This window comes from Mesoplodon bidens (genome assembly GCF_964165515.1).
Source record: "Mesoplodon bidens genome assembly, chromosome: 1".
Taxonomy (NCBI): Eukaryota; Metazoa; Chordata; class Mammalia; order Artiodactyla; family Ziphiidae; genus Mesoplodon; species Mesoplodon bidens.
In genome coordinates, this window is record NC_138176.1 from 197,507,956 (window position 1) to 197,529,344 (window position 21,389).

General features: G+C 36.8%; 1 protein-coding gene across 3 annotated transcripts in view; it reads right to left on the reverse strand.

The window, feature by feature from the left end:
* PDGFC (platelet derived growth factor C) overlaps positions 1-21,389 on the reverse strand; it is a 210,585-nt gene that overhangs the window by 102,803 nt on the left and 86,393 nt on the right. For 2 of the 3 annotated variants that reach the window (XM_081232807.1, XM_081232808.1), the window contains exon 2: positions 691-751. The exons of the other annotated variant lie outside the window; for it this stretch is intronic. The gene's annotated coding sequence lies outside the window, so the exon portion shown is untranslated. The remainder of the gene's footprint in view (positions 1-690; positions 752-21,389) is intronic. 3 annotated transcript variants of the gene reach the window in all.

The following is a 21,389-nucleotide window of genomic DNA, read 5'->3' on the forward strand; positions in this document are numbered from 1 at the left end:
TTCCTGCACAGCCACACAAACCGTCAAAATATTTATTTGATAGCAGTCATCATACTTTCAAATTTGATTGCAATGTTGTAATCTTGTTAAAAGTCATCCAGAACAAAAAGATTTATGATGGGGAAGCAACATACCAAGAAAAAGCCCCTGATATAAAAAAATGTATTAAGACTTTTACTCAGGAATTAACAAGGACCTTTTATTCAGTAAGTTCTGCGAAAGAAAGTTAAGTATCAGTGAAGGATGGAAAAAATACTCTAAGAAACACCAGAATAATCAATTACACTTTGAGAAACATCCTGCTACTCTCTCTACACCATAACAGCCAAAACAATAAGCCAGGGGACGTTACCTTGAACACATCAGAGAATACACAATTGAGAACAGAGATGTTTCAGTAAGCATGCTGCAGTTTGCAGATTATTAGGAATATGAAAACAAGCCCTGAAACACTGGCACAACTGGCCAGACATTTAGAAGTACAAGGATGTGAGGACTCCCACTATGAAAAGAAAACAGTCAAGTCTACACTTGCTCATGTCGAAGAATCAGGTAAGAATGTGATCCAACCTAAAGAAACTCTCTGCTTTAATAGGGTTCACTGTATAAACCTTAATCACGTGAGATTATGTCAAGCGTGTATAAGAAAAGTTTAAAATGGAGAGTAAATAAAATATATGTTTCGCTTACCTTTTAAATGTTCTTTCTCCTCTTTTCTATGCCAGTCCAGATGCTTGGGGATAGTTCCTCCCTGCCAGTAGATGGAGATAGTAAAATTGAGTCTTTTGGTGACCTCAAATCCTAATCTAGGGGGTTCAGAATCTTCAGTCTCAGATTTTGGAAGTAAAAATAGTTTGAATGATTGAGAAGACACACACAGCTTGTAATAAGTGTTATCTGAGTCAGTCAAATGAACTTGTATTCATGGTCATTCATAACAATCTATAAGGGAGAGGTCTTGGCTGGCATAGAAAAAAATTAAAGAAAGAGCATTATTTTGTAGGATATATTCCCTTGACGCTTCATTCTTCCCAGATCTTGCGCATTTACTCAACTAGTATTTATTAAGCAGCTACTCAAAATTTCAGGTTACAGACCCGATGTTTCCATATACATTATCTCTTTAATATTTTTAACAACCCTGTGAAGTAGTAATAACTATCCCCTAATATCTTGTCCCAGAAACTGTGTTTTTGAAAGTTCCAAATGGTGAGCTGACTCTTGCTTGCCAAGGTTCTGTGGTCCACATGATGCTTAGTTAATGGCTTCTCAGATTTAGGCAGAATTAAGTTTCTCCTTCCTACTGATAAAGGGACCTTGAATCTACCACTTATCCTCTTCACAAGTAAAATCTAGGTTTCAATATTCTTCATTGTCCGGTTGTGCCTCAATTTCAACATAACATATTCTGGGAAACTAGGGCATTACACAACCACTTAAACAAGAGTAATACCAAATTTGTTTGAGAATGACTGACTAAAATAAAATAAAACCACTCTCTGTATACAAGTCACTATAGTCTTTCTGCTTAAATGAATACACTAATGTTTATATACCTCTTTCTAGTTCTTATAAATGATGTTCAGATTACAAAATGTTTTCTCATACACAGGTTTCTTCTGGCTACCTCAACAGCCTGAAAGACTAAATGTATTACGCAAACTTTATTATTGTAAAAATAGAGTTGGTCATCACAGTAAGTTGGCCATATAATTTCTTGTCCAAACCAACACATTTTTAAGCCTGAAAGAGGGCAGTATTATTTACTGTGTCAGGACCACAGATATAAACCAGGACGGTCCCCAGACAACCTGGGCACATGGTTACCCTAATGACAAATGACAGCATTAACCTTCAATCCAGGTCTTTTGTGTCTAAATCAGGAAATCTTTCACCCTGAACATCTGTGTGATGAATTCTTAAGTGTATGATTTCCTCTTAGCATCTTTAGTCAACTCAGCACACCAAGTAGAACTTTTTGTTTTCATAAACTTGGTAATATCTATTACTTTCACAATACTTTATTTCAAGGTAAGTTAAAACAACAAAACAGCAAAAATCACAATCCTAATAACTTTCTCTGTTTAACTACTTTTTAACGGGTTATTTGTGAAGTCTTTCTAATACTACCAAGGAATCGGGAGACATTTTTACCAATTATTGCTGATTTGCTGGATTCTGGCTCCATTCCAGTGCTTGGACCAATTAGTTTGACATTAATTCTACCTCTAACTATAAACAGCTTCCAGAGTTTGGTACTCCTTAACAAATGATATATTCCTTATTAATTGGGAGAAGATAAAAGATCATTTAAAAGGTACTTTAGTCCATCGACCGATGAATGGATAAAGAAGATATGGCACATATATACAATGGAATATTACTCAGCCATAAAAAGAAATGACGTTGAGTTATTTGTAGTGAGGTGGATGGACCTAGAGTCTGTCATACAGAGTGAAGTAAGTCAGAAAGGGAAAAACAAATACTGTATGCTAACATGTATATATGGAATCTAAAAAAATATATAGTTATGAAGTACCTAAGGACAGGACGGTAATAAAGACGCATACCTACGAGAGAATGGAGTTGAGGACAAGGGGAGGGGGAAGGGTAAGCTTGGACAAAGTGAGAGAGTGGCACGGACATATATACACTACCAAATGTAAAATAGATAGCTAGTGGGAAGCAGCCACATAACACAGGGAGATTAGCTTGGTGATTTGTGACCACCTAGAGGGGCTAGATAGGGAGGGTGAGAGGGAGACCCAAGAGGGAAGCAATATGGGGATATATGTATATGTATAGCTGATTCACTTTGTTATAAAGCAGAAACTAACACACCATTGTAAAGCAATTATACTCCAATAAAGATGTTAAAAAAAAAAAAAGATAGTGCTTGGACTGGTTTAAAAGTTTAGCTCTTAATTCTCATAATTTTTCACTCAGGGAAATGGACAGTGTAGTTTACTATGGACCCAAAAATAAAATAAAATTTAAGTCAAAAAATAAAAATAAAAATAAATAAATGACAAGTGACAGCATTAACCTTCAGTCCAGGTCTTTTGGGTCTAAATCAGGAAATCTTTCACCCTGAACATCTGTGTGATGAATTCTTAAGTGTATGTTTTCCTTTAATTAGGCTTAAAAACTATAGAAAAATGAAGCTATACTAAAAGTAAAAACTGCTTACCTTTCACAGTGAGTGCTGTCTCACGTATATGATCATTTACTTACTTGATTATTTAATTTTTAAAGTATCTGTGTGTAATTTCATTAACAAACTCCAAAAGATCATGGATTTTGCTTAGGTTTTTGTTTTGCTTTGTTTTCATTGTTTGTTTTTTTTCCTAAGGTATCCCCCCACCAAAATAACATAGCACCTCACCCAAAACAGACACTTAATAAATATGTGTTGACTGGCTGAGCTGTCAGGAAAGGCCCATGTTGCAGCTGCAAACACATTTACAAAGGAAGTTCAGCAGTTAAAAAGGATGGCATGTGGGCAGACTCCTGGCATATTGCTGCTTTCTGAAGATCTCTGGCCTTAAGAAGAATCAACCAAAATCCCTCACATTATATGCAATGACACCAGCAATCTACTGCCACGCCATCAAAGCTGTTTCTATGGAATTGAGTTATACTAAATTCATATTTGGAATGACTTCACTGTATCTCTGAGATCTCTAAAAGAAACCTTCAAGCAACTGTAAGATTTCATCCAGAGAGCATCATATTCAGGGAAGAAACTCTTTTTCCCTTTCTGAGATCAAAAGTCAAGTACCTATTTTAAAAAATAAAATCCTCATTCTCTTGGTCAGACTTTAGAAACACATGTATACGAAACACCGACAAAGTTGAGATTTTCACTTCACAATTCCCTTTCTTACACGATTCCAAGATCAAAACATGTTTTAGTTAGCCTTATGCTTTTATTTTTCTGTGCCAGATGAGAGGTATAAAAGGTAATGTTAAGAATTGATTGTGAGCATTATGGGATAGGGGGATAATACAATAGCACCATTATGGTGAAGGGCATGATATAGGCTGGTCTATACAGAATATAATAATGTAGGAAGTTGTTGAGACAAAAAACAAACCTTGATATAATTTGCTAAATAATGCCTATAATCCTCTGTTCCTTTAAAATTGCTCCAATTATAAAACTAGGATTCCTCAAGAACGTTGAACTGATGAGCCAAGTATAACAAGAGCTATTTTTTGATCCTTTTAAACCGTGGCTTGAGAAAGTCTTGAGAATTTGATGAAAGATATGACTGTTCAAGTCAGAAAATTATATATCTAAATACAGACTTTCATAATTTTCACAAAATAGCATATAATTTCAGAGTATCCATCCAGCCCCTAGAAACTATCCATGCACCTTTTATCTATGAACTCAAGGCCAAGAAGGCTTTGCTCAAAAATAACTTGTCCATTATAAAGCAAAACGAACACAGAACCATTTTGGTAAAACAGCATCAGTGCAAAAAAATAAACAATTTAGCAATCAGGGACTAAAAAGGAAAATTATTCTGGAAGACTAACTTGAGTTTTGGAGTAAATAAAATATATACGTATGTATATACATACATACACATACATATATACATACATACACACACATATATACATATATACACACACATACACATATAGTAGGTGTAGCATGTTTTTTACATAAAAATAATGGCAATATTTCAGACTTCCAGTGCAACTGTATAAAAGTGTTTAAAACATTTCCTGGAAAAATGTATCTAAAATGTGTAATTTAGAACAATCTAAGAATTCCTTACATTCACTTTTCAGTGATATTCTTCAAATATTCTCTTTTCTGGAGAAATTTTAAAGATTTATTATCAAGAAATGTATACAAAAACAGAAATAGACTCACAGACATAGAAAACACATTATGGTTACCGGAGGGGATAGTGAAGGGGTGGGGAAGATAATTAGTTTGGGAGGAACACACACACACTACTAGGTATAAAATAGATAAACAAGGTCCCACTATATAGCACAGGGAACTATATTCAATATCTTACAATAACTTCTAATGGAAAAGAATTGGGAAAAGAACACATAAAAGAAATGTATACATAAAATAATATAAGATAGTTTTTTAACAAGAAGGATTGTTTACTATAATAGTTTATAAGTGCAAAGGACAGAGCAGTTACCAGTGTTTGAGCACTAATTGTGGACAAGTAATGGTCAGGCACTCACATGAACTGTCCTACAGGAATACTGTTAGGGAGTTAGTAGAAGGAAAGAAATCATAAAGATCAGAGCAGAAATAAATGACATAGAGACAAAAAAAAACAATAGCAAAGATCAATGAAACCCAAAGCTGGTTCTCTGAGAAGACAAACAAAATTGATAAACTTTTAGCCAGATCCATCAAGAAAAAAAGGAGAGGACTCAAATCAATCAAATTAGAAATGAAAAAGGAGAAGTTACAACTGACACCACAGAAATACAAAGGATCATAAGAGACTACTACAAGCAACTGTACACCAAAATGGACACCTGGAAGAAATGGACAAATCCTTAGAAAGATACAACCTTCCTAGACTGAAACAGGAAGAAATACTGTTAGGGAGACTCTGGTATCACTGCTCCACCAAGGAGAACACTTCTAACAACACATCATGAGCACAGAGAATAAAAAAATGGTATTTATAAATGTGTCCACCCTGCCCCCCAGGGAAGATGCTCCCAGCTGCAGGCATGGATTGATAACAAAGCTGCCTTCTTCTGGGGCAGCTGTAACTGTACCTTAGGGTGGGTAGTAACAGGAGTTCACGTATTTTGAAATGCACTGTGGTCCTCCTGAGCCATGCAGGGGGTCAGATAGCATGAAACAGATCTAATTCAATACTAATTCTTTGGTGACCGAATTGATAGTGATTCATTTTCAGAAGATACTTAAGACAGCATTAGAAATGTTCATCTACTTTTGGTTTTAACAACCCAAAAGCCCATTCAGTCAGGCTGAAAAGCAGTAACACAAAGAATGCATATGCTATAACTTTTTGCTTTTTAAAGAAGTATTATAATGTAATTAAAATCTTTCACCAGACTTTCTATTGTATTAGGGAGATTAGAGAAAGTTTAAAAACACAACAGTACTGTATATATTTAAGTCCTCTGTAGGCAGTTGAATATTTTACTCAATAATATTAACTAAAACAGTTTTTTCTTGACAAATGTACAGTAGGTAGGTTCTTTCTTTAGTGATCATGGTACAGAAAATGTATGGGAAAACAGTGCACAGTGAGTACAAATTAAATCAGCATTGGATTCAGGCTCATGTAAGGCTCTGGAATCATCATCTTTCTCTACTTGTCCCTGTCGAGTGTAAGTGAGGGGGAGAAGAGACTTCAGTAACTGTGATCTCCTTCGTATCTTTCATATTCTCCTACTCCATAAAAAGTATAGCACGCAGTAGGGTATAAACAGTCCAATATAATAAAAGTCCTAAAAAGCAGTTCAATTATAATTTTTAAAATGTCTTCACGCCCAAATTTCATGTTTTAGTCAAGAATAAAATATCTTAGCACACATATGAAGCTGACATGTTTAGTAAATCATGGACAGAACATATTCTAAGTAGAATTAGACTTCAGAGCTATGCCTAAATGTTGAAGTCATCAAATACTCATTGACTGTCCACTGAGTGCAGGGCATAAGACAGGAGCCAGGCTACTGCAGCCTGGTGCGCCCAGGCTCACTGCTCCACACTTGGGTGTCACTTACTTGAAGCACAAAGAGCTAAGCAACAATGCTAGTGAGTTTTCTACCTCTTGAACTAAGTGACTTTGAAAGGCATATCCTAAGTCTCCATAGTCACTTAAGGTCTTCAGGAGACAGTGGTGGCTGGTGATGGTCCAGGTGGAAGTTGGCAGAAGCGCTACATGGACATCACGGCCAAGGCCAAGTGTACGTGCCTATCAGTTCAAGTGAACCTAGCCACCAAGCGTCCCACAGCTGGCTCTGACCTTAAGAAAAGCAGTAAATCATCTAGAGAAGGTTTAGAGAATTGACAAGTGCTCACTATAACCTCAGGGGGGTCCTGTTTTAAGTGATATGTCTCTCTTGCTGTTCACAAGCATGTGATTATAGCTAGTTTTAATATTTTAATCAGACTTCTTAAAATTAAAGCCATAAACTCCCAATATGAAAGAACTGATGCAGAGCTAAGAATCTATGGAAGTGTCAAAGAAAAATGTGAAAGTTAAATTCAAGCCCAAAAGACCAAATCATGGGATTCACTGACAAAGTAATGTCATGTGAAGAAACTGCATGGATAAATATTTTGTGGCAATAAAGGCAGGATATTAAATACTATGAATGTCATGCAACTCCCAGCCATACCTGTCATTAAAAAGAAAAAGGAGTATTTTGAAAGTTCAAACGGAATATTTTTAGCTAACGTAAAACTAATTCTTGAGCTGGGAACTTAATTATTTCATAGGTCATTTTAAAGTCAAATAAAATTTTATTACTACAAAAACAAATTTTTCACAAAATGATTCCTGTGGAAACACTGCTATTTAAGGATTATCTGTCACCAGCTTTGAAAATGTAAGTGCATCTGTTAAAGAATCAATTTAATAATGTTTTACAATGAACAAAAAACACCCAAGGAAAAAATGGATATATAAAAATAACTCTCCAAAATTAGAAGCATACTATTTTCTCATACATTTTCAGAGACTGATTTTATAATAGTTTGCTACCGACCACCAATGGGACGATACGACAGTTACCGACTGCTCTTTTAACTGCTTCATTTTATTGTGCTCTCTGGCACCACTTTCTACTTCCTTTCCTACTTTAGATATCTTAGATGCTACAGAACTGCATCCTCTTCTACCTAGAGTTCCTTCTTCTCCAAGAATTTGTCCTCAGATTCTATGTTCTCAAATCCTTGGCGACCTTACTTCTTGGAATGAAGTCAGTATCTTCCATAAGCATATGTTCTTTGAATCTAGAGCAGTAGCTCAGAACTCGCTCCCAAGTCACAAAATCACATTCCCAAGTGTCTGACCAGTCCTGTAAATCAATATATCCTACTCCAAACTTATGTATAAGGTCCAGATCCTCTTCTGCTTTTTTCTTCTAATTTCTATAAATGGAATCACCATTTCACCAGCCAGTTAGCCTCCAAATCTCCTTAGTTTTTACTTTAACTTTTGTTTATGACACTACATGGCCAATTTAATATGATTGAGATGATTTTAAAATAAAACGTGGCCTAGGACATGGTTAGTGCTCAATACATACTGGTTACTGTTGTGTCTGCAACTGTCTTCAGTATGGATTACTCAGTTTGATCAGACAGTAACCTTCCTCTTCCTGTTCTGTGACCAGAGTTTTGCCACCTGAGAGTAACAGCATATTTGTGTACTACTTGGACGTACCTATAAGTGAAACAAATCTTCTATATTAAAATCAATACTGATAATCCCATACCTCCTTAAGGAATAAACTTAGGAAGTAAACATATTTCACCAAATATGCCTATTCATGTCTGGTTTTACCAGAGTGAATTTTTAAGTGAACACAATTAAGAGGGAAGCTGTTTCTGATTTTTTTTAAAACGTTGGTATGGTTTTTTCACACACACATACACAAAAGTTTAATATTAGTAGTCAAATTTTGAGTCTTTCATGTCTTATTTAAGGAACTATATCTTATAAGGTCAAAGGGATATTCTTTTATATTTCACCCCTGAATGTTTCTTAAAAAAGATTTCTGTGTATGGTATGAATCATGCTTAATTTCTCATATGGATGGTCAATATTCTAAACATTTCTGTATTCTCTGTCTCGCAAATCAAATTGATGTATGTATATAAATCAATTTCTGTTTTTTTTGTTCTTTTTCATTGTACCATGTGCCTATTCTTGTACAAAAACACCATATGGTTATTATGTCTTTATAATACGCTTTAATGCCTTGGCTACTTACTCATGGCCCTTTACATTTTTACATCAGTTTTCAGATTAGCTAATCAAGTTCCATGAAATTCTACAAGAATTTCATTGAAATTATGCTGAATTTATAAAATTATGGGAGGATGCTTTACATAACTGTAATGTTAAATTCGCCCACCAGTAAGCATGATATTTCTCTCTTCTTTTATTTACAGTTTATGTATTTCTCTCTTTTTAAGACTATTTGAACAACTCCAAAGACAGCTACAGAAAATGTAAGGAGCAAGTATAAAACTGCTGATGAGTGTGCTCCTGTCAGCTAGGAAATGCCAACATCAGATTTGTGACAACATCCCAAAGCCAAGTCCAAGGGTAGGGAATAAAAACAGATGCACAGCGGAGAAAGTAAGCACTGCATATAGCCCTCAAAACTGTCAGCTGTCAAAGTGTTCTAAATCTTGGCTGGCTCCCATCACCAGAAGAGACACTGTCTCACTTAATCCACCTGCACAGCATTAACTGTTCTCCAGCTATTATTTCAATACAATTTCAATTATCTTCACAAAGGTCTCATTAACCTTCTTTCAGATGAACTGAAAGGCAGCAGTTGTGTAGTTGTCATGAATGGGAGTTTTTCATGCTATTTACAATGGGTTCTTCATCGTGCTGCTTTCAGTTTTTTCCTCAGTACTTATCTGAAATCATCTTATGTAACATGCATTTGCTTCACTGCCCTTTTCTCCCTACTAGAAGGTGGGTCCCTTGAAAACTGGCATCCTGTCTGGACTGTTTATTGCTACATTTCCAGCAACTAGAGTAATAATACATTGTCCATAGGAAGTGCACAATATGTATCTGTTGAATTAATAAATTCATATTCCTCTAACAATATGCCTTAAATGTAACTATACAATAGTCAGACTGTTTGTCTTAACAGTTTTATAGTTTTGTGATCCTGTTGTCCATTAAGAGGATACCAAAAGGACTGGAGTCATAGCCAAACCAGGAGAGTCTACTAAACAAAAATGATTGACTTATTCTCCAGTTCAGGCTTCCTCCTATTTCTTATTCCCTTCACTTTTTTCTACCCATATATTACACTTTAAAGAGCCTTTTTTTTCTCTCTCTCATTTTACCTTAATAGGATTTTCTTTTTCCTCTCCCCATTTATCTCACCCAAAGGAATTTCATTAAAACAAAAGTTTACAGTGTTTCAGACAAATATCATAGTGTTATAAAGACACAAGGCTGAAGTGAACTTAAAGAAATGTTTTTGTCTTAAATATGGAATGAAAAGATGAGCATGACACATAATTATCTTCTGCTTCTAAGAACTTTCCTCTCCAGTACGCTGTCTCTGTGAAACTCACTCTTCCGCATAATCTTCTTGAAGATGTTATCCCTGCCGTATTTAAATGGCTTTTATTTTCTTCACCTATAAATAAATTGATATTACAAAGTTGTTTCCACAAGGCTTATTACAAACTTATTTTTTTTAGAGAGAAATATGGAATGAGTGCTTCAAAAGAATGCTCAGTCCCTATGCTGCTGATACATAAACACCATGAAGATTAAGAAATCCTTAATACAGAACCACTTCCTATGAGGAACTAAATGACTTCCACCCGTCCATGTTCACACAGTATTCCAAAGTCTAGCCCAATTTTAATGCCATTTATTTGTATATTCTATCTTGCTATTGTTACATGACAACAAAAGCTATGCTTTATAAAATGGTCGCAAAGTTTCTTTGAAGAAACTGGACAAAGGAAACAGTAAAGGGGAAAAGATCATAGAAAACACTGAATGCTGAGTGATTCAAAATACGAAAAGTCAACGTGGAGGAAAATCCTGTAGGTCAACAGAATAACGCTTCATAGGCAGAAGCTTTTTTGTGTCGAGAGTAGGGTGCAAAGAGAACCAACGTGGGGCGGAAAAGGTCACAATGCTCAGTATTCCTTCCAATAAACTGCTCAGTCTGTAGTAGCAGCTGCAAATTCTCTTAGGGAGATGCCAACGCGAGAGTTTTAATCAGCTGAGGATGGGAAGTGTGTAAGAAATTCCTTGCAAATAGGAGCACGAAGAAAAGAGACAAACGGAAGGAACTGGAACAAATCTAGGCAATTTATAGACGAAAAGGCCTAAAAAGGATTAGATTTAAAACTATTTTCCTGGTCAAGACTGTAAATCATGAAAACAAACAAGCAATCACAAGCACCCAGTAAGGCTAAACAAGAAGTTACTGTGTCATTCTGAGTTTTTGTTTTACACTTTTGGTTGAAGGTAAGAAATGATGCAGGTATAATAATTTTTAAAAAGTGAATGAAGGGCTTCCCTGGTGGCGCAGTGGTTGGGAGTCTTCCTGCTAGTGCAAGGGACACGGGTTCGAGCCCTGGTCTGGGAGGATCCCACATGCCGTGGAGCGACTAAGACCATGAGCCACAACTACTGAGCCTGCGCGTCTGGAGCCTGTGCTCCACAACAAGAGAGGCCGCGATAGTGAGAGGACCGCGCACTGCGATGAAGAGTGGCCCCCACTTGCCACAACTAGAGAAGGCCCTCGCGCGGAAATGAAGACCCAACACAGCCCAAAATAAATAAATAAAAATTAATAAATTTAAAAAAAACAATAGGGACTGGCGACTACGTCATTATTAAAAAAAAAGTGAATGAAGAAATTGACTCTTAATGGGCCATGCATAAGAGAACTCATCTGTTACAACTGTCTTCTATTTTAAAACTTTCAAATATTTTTGCTCAATACCTATATATTTAGGTGTTTGTTTATGGATTAATATAAAGTGCGTTTAAATATTTATTTCAAGTGAAAATGAGTTAAGACACACTCCAGGAAAATTTATTAAAGAGAATATACTGCTTGAGTACTTTAGCCACAAGCTTAAATAGAAGTTACTTTTTAAAAAGTTATAGGCTAGGCAATAACACTTCAGTATTATTGCAAATGAACATCGGAATCCTGATCCTGTGTGTCCACAGAAAGATAAAGGTGTCACCAAAAATGTATCAATTGCAGGGTTTTAACTTACGCACCTGTGCCTGTCCTATAACGCTGGGATCTAGTTCTCAAATAGTTTTTCTGATAAATCTACACTTTTTTGGTTCTCAATAATCAAATGGCATATTTTAAAGGAAAAAAATGAATTAAAGAATAAATAACAAAAAAAAACTAACAAGATTATAAAAATAAACCTCTTTTAAAAACCACACATAAGATCACTAAACCTCTCTTTACCACTTAGATTAAAAATAATAGTTTTGCCCACTCTGGTTATACCTGGGGACCCCTTTAACACAATAGTCACAGCTGCTGTCCTTTACCATGTTTGTCATAAATATGATAATATACTGAAATTTATCTGTACATACATAATACATATACACACACGCACCCACATCACTAAACCCAAATGTAAACAACGTGCCACAGGTGTGGATTTCTGGGAAAGCAGAGCAATGAGTCTGTGGCCTGAAAAAAGTGCAAACAAGGCTAGGTCTTCAAATCCCAAAACCTGATTAAGGATTTGTTTTTTCTAGCACACACATTAGCAGACGTTTCTGGTGGCACCACTTTGATGAGCTCTAACTGGAATAACGCTGTTGACTCAGAGCTTCAAAGGGCCAGAGGCAGAGTCGGACCAGCACACAGCCCTGGACCCATCATGCACAATGACCTCATCCCCTCTGAGCGCCCGGGGCACATCAGTCAGACACACATTCTGCAGTTTAAGCTTGGAGGCCTTCACTGTTCTTTACTTGGAGGATATGTTTTAGTTTTATCTCCTTAACTAGACTGGTGATTACTTCAGGCCACAAAATATACTTTAGTGTGTTTTCCTTTTCAACATTCCACGCTAATGTGACTGAATATAGAATTTCAGATGATTCCATCTTTGACAAGGATTGTTCTGCACACAGTAAGCAATTAAACATATGCATCTTAGGATGGCTGTGAATGACAACATTCATTTGGACTGTTAGCCTTTTGTTAAAAAAAAAACTCTTACACTGAAAGAAAGTATATATAATGCTAAATGCACCATGATATTGACAAAATACACAAAACATTTACTATTTATTATAACTGCCTCCTGCCAAGACTAGGTTTATCCAGCTACTTTTCACCCATCAATATCAGCAGCTCACTAGGCATGGACTGAGGAAAAATAGTTTGACCACAGCTCTCACCTCTTCACCCCCAACTCCCAGAATGAGCATGACAGTCAGCTTCCTTCCTGGTGATCCAGTTCCGAACCCTTGCTCTGGACCACTGTTTCTGAAAGCGTGGTAAATGTACCACTAGTAGTTCTCAGTACGATTTTCATTAGTACATTAAAAAGGCATGTTCTTTATTTAACAGTTGATAATTCACTTTAATAGATATTAACTATACATAAATTATATTTTGTTTCCATGGATATTTCCTACTGCTTCTTTTAAAGATCTATTCAATTAAGAGAACAGGTGCTCATGGGACTTCCCCGGCCGTCCAGTGGTTAAGATTTTGCCTTCCAATGCAGGGAGTGAGGGTTCGATCCCTGGTCAGGGAGCTAAGATCCCACATGCCTCAGGGCCAAAAACCCAAAACATAAAACAGAAGCAATATTGTAGCAAATTCAATAAAGACTTTAAAAATGGTCCACATCAAAAAATCTTTTAAAAAAAAAGAGAAAAGTTGCTCAATGTAAGAAAAAAATATTTAGGGAATATTTGAGTAAATAATTTAGTAAGTAACAGGTGAGTAAAACCTTGGTAGAAACTGTGAACGGGTGTAATGCAGTGTCAAGTCTGGAATAAAGGCTGTAAGGTCATGAGGATGGAACCAAAGCTGATGTGTTCATTGTTTTATATGAAGGGCCTAGCACATTCTTTGGACTTATTATGCCCTTAATAAACATTTTTGGAAAGCATATAATGCATAGGTAGGTCTTGTCGCTTGATAAAAAAAGAAAAATGTCAGGTTTGAGCAAACAACAGCAAAATTAAATATGCAAAGTAATTCAATGAATACTAAAGTCCCAGTGCTGCAAAGATCTTTTCTTACTTTTACTAAATTGTTTGAAACTATCATAAGTCATTCCTGGTCAGAAACATGAAAGCCCATGCTCATCCATGGATTACAATGATATAACAGATTAGATATTTACTGTTATATATGCATATATTATCACTTGCAGAAGTAGAGATCAGGAGATTTTTAAGGCTGAAGAGAGTGTGGCATGACCAAATTCCAGACATGAAGTATCTTCTGTATTAAAATCGAAATCACCATCAAGAAATCTAGAAACAATAAATGCTGGAGAGGGTGTGGAGAAAAGGGAACACTCTTGCACTGCTGGTGGGAATGTGAATTGGTACAGCCACTATGGAGAACAGTATGGAGGTTCCTTAAAAAACTACAAATAGAACTACCATATGACCCAGCAATCCCACTACGAGGCATATACCCTGAGAAAACCATAATTCAAAAAGAGACATGTACCAAAATGTTCATTGCAGCTCTATTCACAATAGCCCGGAGCTGGAAACAACCTAAGTGTCCATCATCGCATGAATGGATAAAGAAGATGTGGCACATATATACAATGGAATATTACTCAGCCATAAAAAGAAATGAAACTGAGCTATTTGTAATGAGGTGGATAGACCTAGAGTCTGTCATACAGAGTGAAGTAAGTCAGAAGGAGAAAGACAAACACCGTATGCTAACACATATATATGGAATTTAAAAAAAATGTCATGAAGAACCTAGGGGTAAAACGGGAATAAAGACACAGACCTACTTGAGAATGGACTTGAGGATATGGGGAGGGGGAAGGGTAAGCTGTGACAAAGCGAAAGAGCGGCATGGACATATATACACTACCAAACGTAAGGTAGATAGATAGTGGGAAGCAGCCGCAGAGCACAGAGAGATCAGCTCGGTGCTTTGTGACCGCCTCGAGGGGTGGGATGGGGAGGGTGGGAGGGAGGGAGATGCATGAGGGAAGGGATGTGGGAACAGATGTATATGTATGACTGATTCACTTTGTTATAAAGCAGAAACTAATAAAAAAAAAGTTAAAAAACTACAAAAAAAAATCGAAATCAACAGCCTAATAGCCCTTTGGACATTAGCTCTAATATGAGACATTAAATTACAAGATGTTCAAAAAATGTTGTAAGAATTGTGTAACTGCCCAGTTGTATAATTGTAAACATGTACAGCTGTGTATTATATAGTTAATAAACTGTCTTAACTGTCATAAATGTGGAAAGAACATTTAATATACCATAAAGATGACCATTTTTAAAGAATCAAAAAAGTAAAATTATAGATCACAGACCGTATATTAGTTTTTTTTAATATTTAAAACATTTATTAAACATTCAGTTTGAAGACTGAAACATAAGAACAATTTTAGTTTAAGGTGGTTTCTAAGACAGACCCTGGAGAACAAAGAAGACTCAAATACAACAAAAACTATGACTAGCGAAACAGATCTCACATAATCTGGGGAGAATTTACATGTATGATATAGTCAAGGCAGCTGACACAAAAAATAAATCAGTAGTTTACCTATGATTCAGCTCAAGAAATTTAAAAAGCCTACCCACCTGACTAAAAAAAGAAGGAAGATACTGCATCTTCCCTACAGCTGCCTCTTGGTCAAAAATATTGGATACATGCCAGACAAAATAAACATTTCTCTATTTGATAACTTACTTTTGAAATGGCCAACATCATTTTAGGTGTATGTACTGCTTTTTATGTGCATGACCATGTAGGTATTGCAATTATCAGAAAACAAATTGATGAATGTGAGAAGAATTAAGACCGATGTCAGGGGTTAAAACTGCCATCAGAAGTTCATTTGTATCTTTTTTTTTTTAGATTTCACATGTTAGTGATATCATATGATATTTGTCTTTCTCTGTCTGACTTACTCCACTTAGTATGAGAATCTCTAGGTCCATCCATGTTGCTGCAGATGGCATTATTCCATTTCTTTTTATGGCCGAGTAATATTTCATTGTATATATGTGCCACATCTTCTTTATCCATTCCTCTGTTGGTGGACACTCAGGTTGCTTCCATGTCCTGGCTATTGTAAACAGTGCTGCTGTGGTCACCGGGGTACACGTGTCTTTTCAGAATGCTATGCTGTTCCGAGCAGAGTGCATCCAAGAACACAGCTGGTAAGTGCATGCAGTGGAACTTACAAATGTCAGTAATGTCCTCCTTCTGATCAGAATAACAGAATCGAAGGAAGTAATGCTTAAGGGTAGCCCAGATCACTGGGAATTGGGCTGGATCTAACGCTTATTAACCTTCCTTCTATTTACAGAGTTGAAGAGGGAATGTGACCATCATTCAGGTGGACACTGAGCCCTTAACAATCCACACACCCTGACCTCCAGCAAAACCCAGGTCTACCAGATGTCCCTTCACTCAGTCAAGCTAAGCGGTAAAATAAATCTATGGAGACTATGATAAAATCACTGCAGCCCAGGCAAAAGGTAATATTAGCCCGACAGATTAGAGGAAAAGGCATCTCAAAAGTGACTGAGCACAGAAATGTGACGAAATAATTTTGAAACTGTTTTACATGTTTGTAAAATGAAAAATGGAATCCTGCGGAACCATTACCCCTGAGCTGTGGGAGAAGTTAGTAGACAGAGAACACAAAGGATGGAGAATCAACCTAAGAATGATAGAGGCTCCTGAGGAAGAAAACATCAAGTTGGAACAGAAACAGAATCAAACACGAATGCTTGGCTGTGCAGAGAAAAAGAAAACAAAGCAATGATATGAGTAAGCAGATAACAAGTCTCCCCGTGCATGCACTTTACAAACTGAATGAAAGACAATCTATTCCTAATCATGTCCCCACAATATTTTAAATTATAAAAATATAGGGAAAAATCCTAAACTTCAGATTACTTATGCTGTCTACTCTTCCCAACACACCTTTGAAATAACTACTGTATAGTCTCCCATTTAATAGCTGAGCAAACTGAATCACAGAGAATTACACATGACTCTGGCAGGTTTTGCAGATGGCACTAAGAGAAGAAAAACTGAGGCGGCCTCTAAAATGGGAGTCATGGTTCACACTGCTGAGGGTCTTGGCTGCCATGATTTCTCCTGATTTCACTGCATAACTCTTTTAAATATGAGACCGTAACTGAGATTATGATCCTTTCTTCATAATATAGAATTTCTGGTGAGAACTTTGGAATATGCTGAAAATATAAACATATGTTATTTATCATACTATGCTGGGATAAGAGTAGCTTTATTAAAATTATAAAACTTTGAATTTTTTCTCATCATTAACAGCATATCTTCATTTGCTGGAACACCATCAATGCAAAAAATGCCAGTATAATACCTAAGCACAATACCCTGTCCTCTTATAAGAGTATAAGTTAAGACATATATCTTCAATTCACAGATCAAATGTATCTCTATTATGCTTTTCAACAGTCAAAAACAACACCTAATCTAAAAAAGAGTGGCCCACTTATTTAAATGTCTCAAGTTAATCATTTCAATATCACCTAACAATGATATAGCGTCTACATACTCTTCTAGGTATGAAAGAAATAGTTTCATTTTTTGATATTGTTCTCTTTTAATCTAAAAATTACTTATGACAGGGACTTCCCTGGTGGCACAGTGGTTAAGACTCCACACTCCCAATCCAGGGGGCCCGGGTTTGATCCCTGGTCAGGATCCCTGGAATAAAGGCTGTAAGGTCAGCTAGATCCCACATGCATGCTGCAACTAAGAGTTCACATGCCACAACCAAGGAGCCAGTGAGCCGCAGCTGAGGAGCCAGTGAGCCGCAGCTAAGAAGCCATTGAGCCACAACTGAGGAGCCCGTGAGCCAAAGCTGAGGAGCCCGTGAGCTGCAGCTGAGGAGCTGGCGCAACCAAATAAATATAAATAAATAAATATAATAAATCTTTTTCAAAAATTATTTATGACAAATTTTACATGGCACATTCAAATGGCCATAACTTAATCATTCTAAGTAAATGATAAAGTTATAATAGGGTTAGTGATGCATGGTGTAGGTTATTTTTATAAAAGTTCTTTCTTCCTTCTGGACTCCATTCCACATCTTGCCGAAACTGTATATTGTAATCAAGTGTCTGCTGAGCAAATACTCTAAGGCAAGCATTGTTGGGGAGTAAAAACAGAAATCCCAGTGCTGTACAGGTGCACAGTCAGGGTGGGCGGCAAAGCAGAATACCCTACTTCATGCTTGTATTCAGTGCAAACTAACGCTGGTTACAAACCCTGAGTGCTAAGAAATTCAGAAGGAGCAAAAGCAGAATAAGTGGACTATGCTGTTTCCTCCCCTGACACCCTCCCTTTGGGGGTCCTCAAGCCACCCTACCCCTCCATCCACATCCAAATCTTCTTGCTTAGTTAATTCTATTCATCCTTCAGCTCTCCTCTGCCCACGGAGACTGTCCCTGGTTCTCCAGGGTGGGACAGGACCCCTCTCAGAGCACGCGATACTGAGCACGTCTTTCTTTCACAACACATATGGGAAGTGCACCTGGACTTGTCAGCTCTTTCCTGCCCACCAACCCAACCAGGAGGTAAGTTCCTCTGGCACAGAATGGCGCTGGCCCTACCATAGCTCACTCCAAGACGTACCCCTGGGCCCCGTGCGGGTAAAGCACTTAAATATTTGTGCATGAGCAAAGGGGTGGGATGGGTAGACAGTTACCTGGGATTCAGATCGGGGAAAGGAGAGGAGATGAAACGGCCTTTGGTTGGAGACGGTGGGACGGGGAAGTGGGTACTCTGATCCAGTCATCACGGATTGGCTGGGAAAAATAAGATGCAACCAAAATACGGCAGAAGTGATTCTACCAGACATGAAATTCACCACAAAAATGATTTAAAATTAGAGTTCACTAATCTGTTTAAATAATATCATTTTTTAAAAAACTGAAGTAGAGTTGATTTACAGTGTTGTGTTAATTTCTGCTGTACAGCAAAGTGACTTATACATATATACATTATTTTTCATATTCTTTTCCATGGTGGTTTATTACAGGGTATTCAATACAGTTCCCTGTGCTACACAGTAGGACCTTGTTGTTTATCCATTCTCTATATAATAGTTTGCATCTGCTAATCCCAATCCATCCCTCCCCCACCCCTCCCCTTGGCAACCACAAGTCTGTTCTCTATGTCTGTGAGTCTGTTTCTATTTCCTAGATAAATTCGTTTGTATCCTATTCTAGATTCCACATATAAGTGATGTTATATGGTATTTGTCCTTCTCTGTCTGACTGACTTCACTTAGAATGATCATCTCTAGGTCCATCCATGTTGCTGCAAATGGCATTATTTCATTCTTTTTTATGGCTGAGTAATATTCCAACCAATAATATTCTACGGCTCAAAAATATTTGTGGCTTCCTAGTGCAGACTAAAGCAGTACAAAATCACTGGTCTAGTATTCAAAAGCTTTCTGACTTCCATTCCCTCTAACTGGGATAGAATCTTTGCACAGCCCATAAGTTCCATCTCCAATACTATTCTGTAATAAATGAATAGAGAGGGAACTTCAGAATTAAAGAATGATAACTCACCACCAGAAGGAATTCCTGCAAAGCATTTCTATGTTTCCTTTCTCTTTGCATTTCCTAACACACTGCTTGACACCTTATAGATCCTAAACACTTGAGATGTGTCTGACTTCGAACCTCCTCAAGCATTGGCTTAACGACGCGATCATGACTAATTTATATAACATCTCTGTGCCCCAGATAATTTGTCTGTAAATGTAGATAACATCAGTTGCCTTATAGAGTGTTTTCTACATAATATACGTTCAAAAATGAGTTCCCTCTTTTTCCCATTCTTCTTCCTTCTGGAAGTTTCCTTATGGCTCTTCACTGAAAAGCCTTGATAAGCCTTAGAAGTTTAGTCTGAAAAACACAACAACATTCAACCCTTAAATCACTCTCTCTTCAGATGTCACAATAAGGAAAGCTTTGTCCCTGCTAGTTGATGAGAGTAACTAATTTTTATTAGCTTCACAAATTATTTGAAAGATTCACTTTCACACTTACAGATAACAAAAATCTACCAAAATATGGCCTCAACCATCTAATCCCATCTAGCAAAGGCAGAGGCGAGGGGAGAAAGTAAAGCACTTTAGATTTTCTTTCCTTGTTTCCTCTTTTAAGTTGCTTACTTTCTTAAAGCCCTCCCCTTAGAATATAGCCTAACAGTGACATAGATAACAAAAAATGAATTCTCCAAAGGGACAAGAAAACCAAACTACTCAGTGTAACTAAAAATAGAGTACATTAATAATAAAGAACAAAGCTGTTGATCAGTCTTTAAGCTGTTACACAAACATGGGGCATTTATTCCAAATTCCAGTATTCTTAACCATGATTTATGGACAGTTTTTAGCTACTGAGTAGAACATGCAGATTTTCATTGTTTTGATCTTAAACAATAACACATTATTTTCCTCTCCTGAAGTATAGTTCTTTCAAAGCCTCCAGTAATCTCCAAAGTAAAATTATCAATTAGTTTTATGACCCTATGTTACCAGGCAGACTTTCCAAACTAGATATTTATATCTCAAATAGTAATAAGTCTTCCAAGACTTATGTATCCAACTGTTTCATTATTCCACGACTGAAAAATCTATTTTTTATTTACTTTGACAACTGAGTCTTCAATCTTTGCCATTCACTGTCTGTCTTTTTTTTTTTTTATGGTACACAGGCCTCTCACTGCTGTGGCCTCTCCTGTTGCGGAGCACAGGCGCCGGACGTGCAGGCTCAGAGGCCATGGCTCACGGGCCCAGCTGCTCCGCGGCATGTGGGATCTTCCCGGACCGGGGCACGAACCCGTGTCCCCTGCATCGTCAGGTGGACTCTCAACCACTGCGCCACCAGGGAAGCCCCACTGTCTGTCTTTTAATCCCTTTTTAAATTGTAATCAAGGAATTTTCTGACAAAAATATTTTAGGGAAAACAAACTGCATCAAGACTCAAAAACCTATTTCCAATAAGTCATAATAATACAAAAATATAACACTGTATAATTCACTTAATGTGAAGAACTATTAAGGAACTTATCCTTAAATGAGCATTTAATGCCCCAAATATAAGACAACCTAAAAAGACTCCAGAACCATATTGTAAGATATTTAAAATTACCATCTTAAATATATAAACACACAGGGTTCAGAAGGCTAAAAGATGCCACACATAATGTTCACAATTATAGAAAGTTGTGTGTTGATAAAGATTATTCTTCCCTCTTCTTAAAAAGCTAAAATTTGATTCAGTGGAGATCAGCAGTAGATTTTGAAATAGATTTCCATAAAGCCATTTTAAGCTCAAATTTAAATGAACTGCTACTGCATTGTTAAGATATCTGCAGACTTCAGGACCACA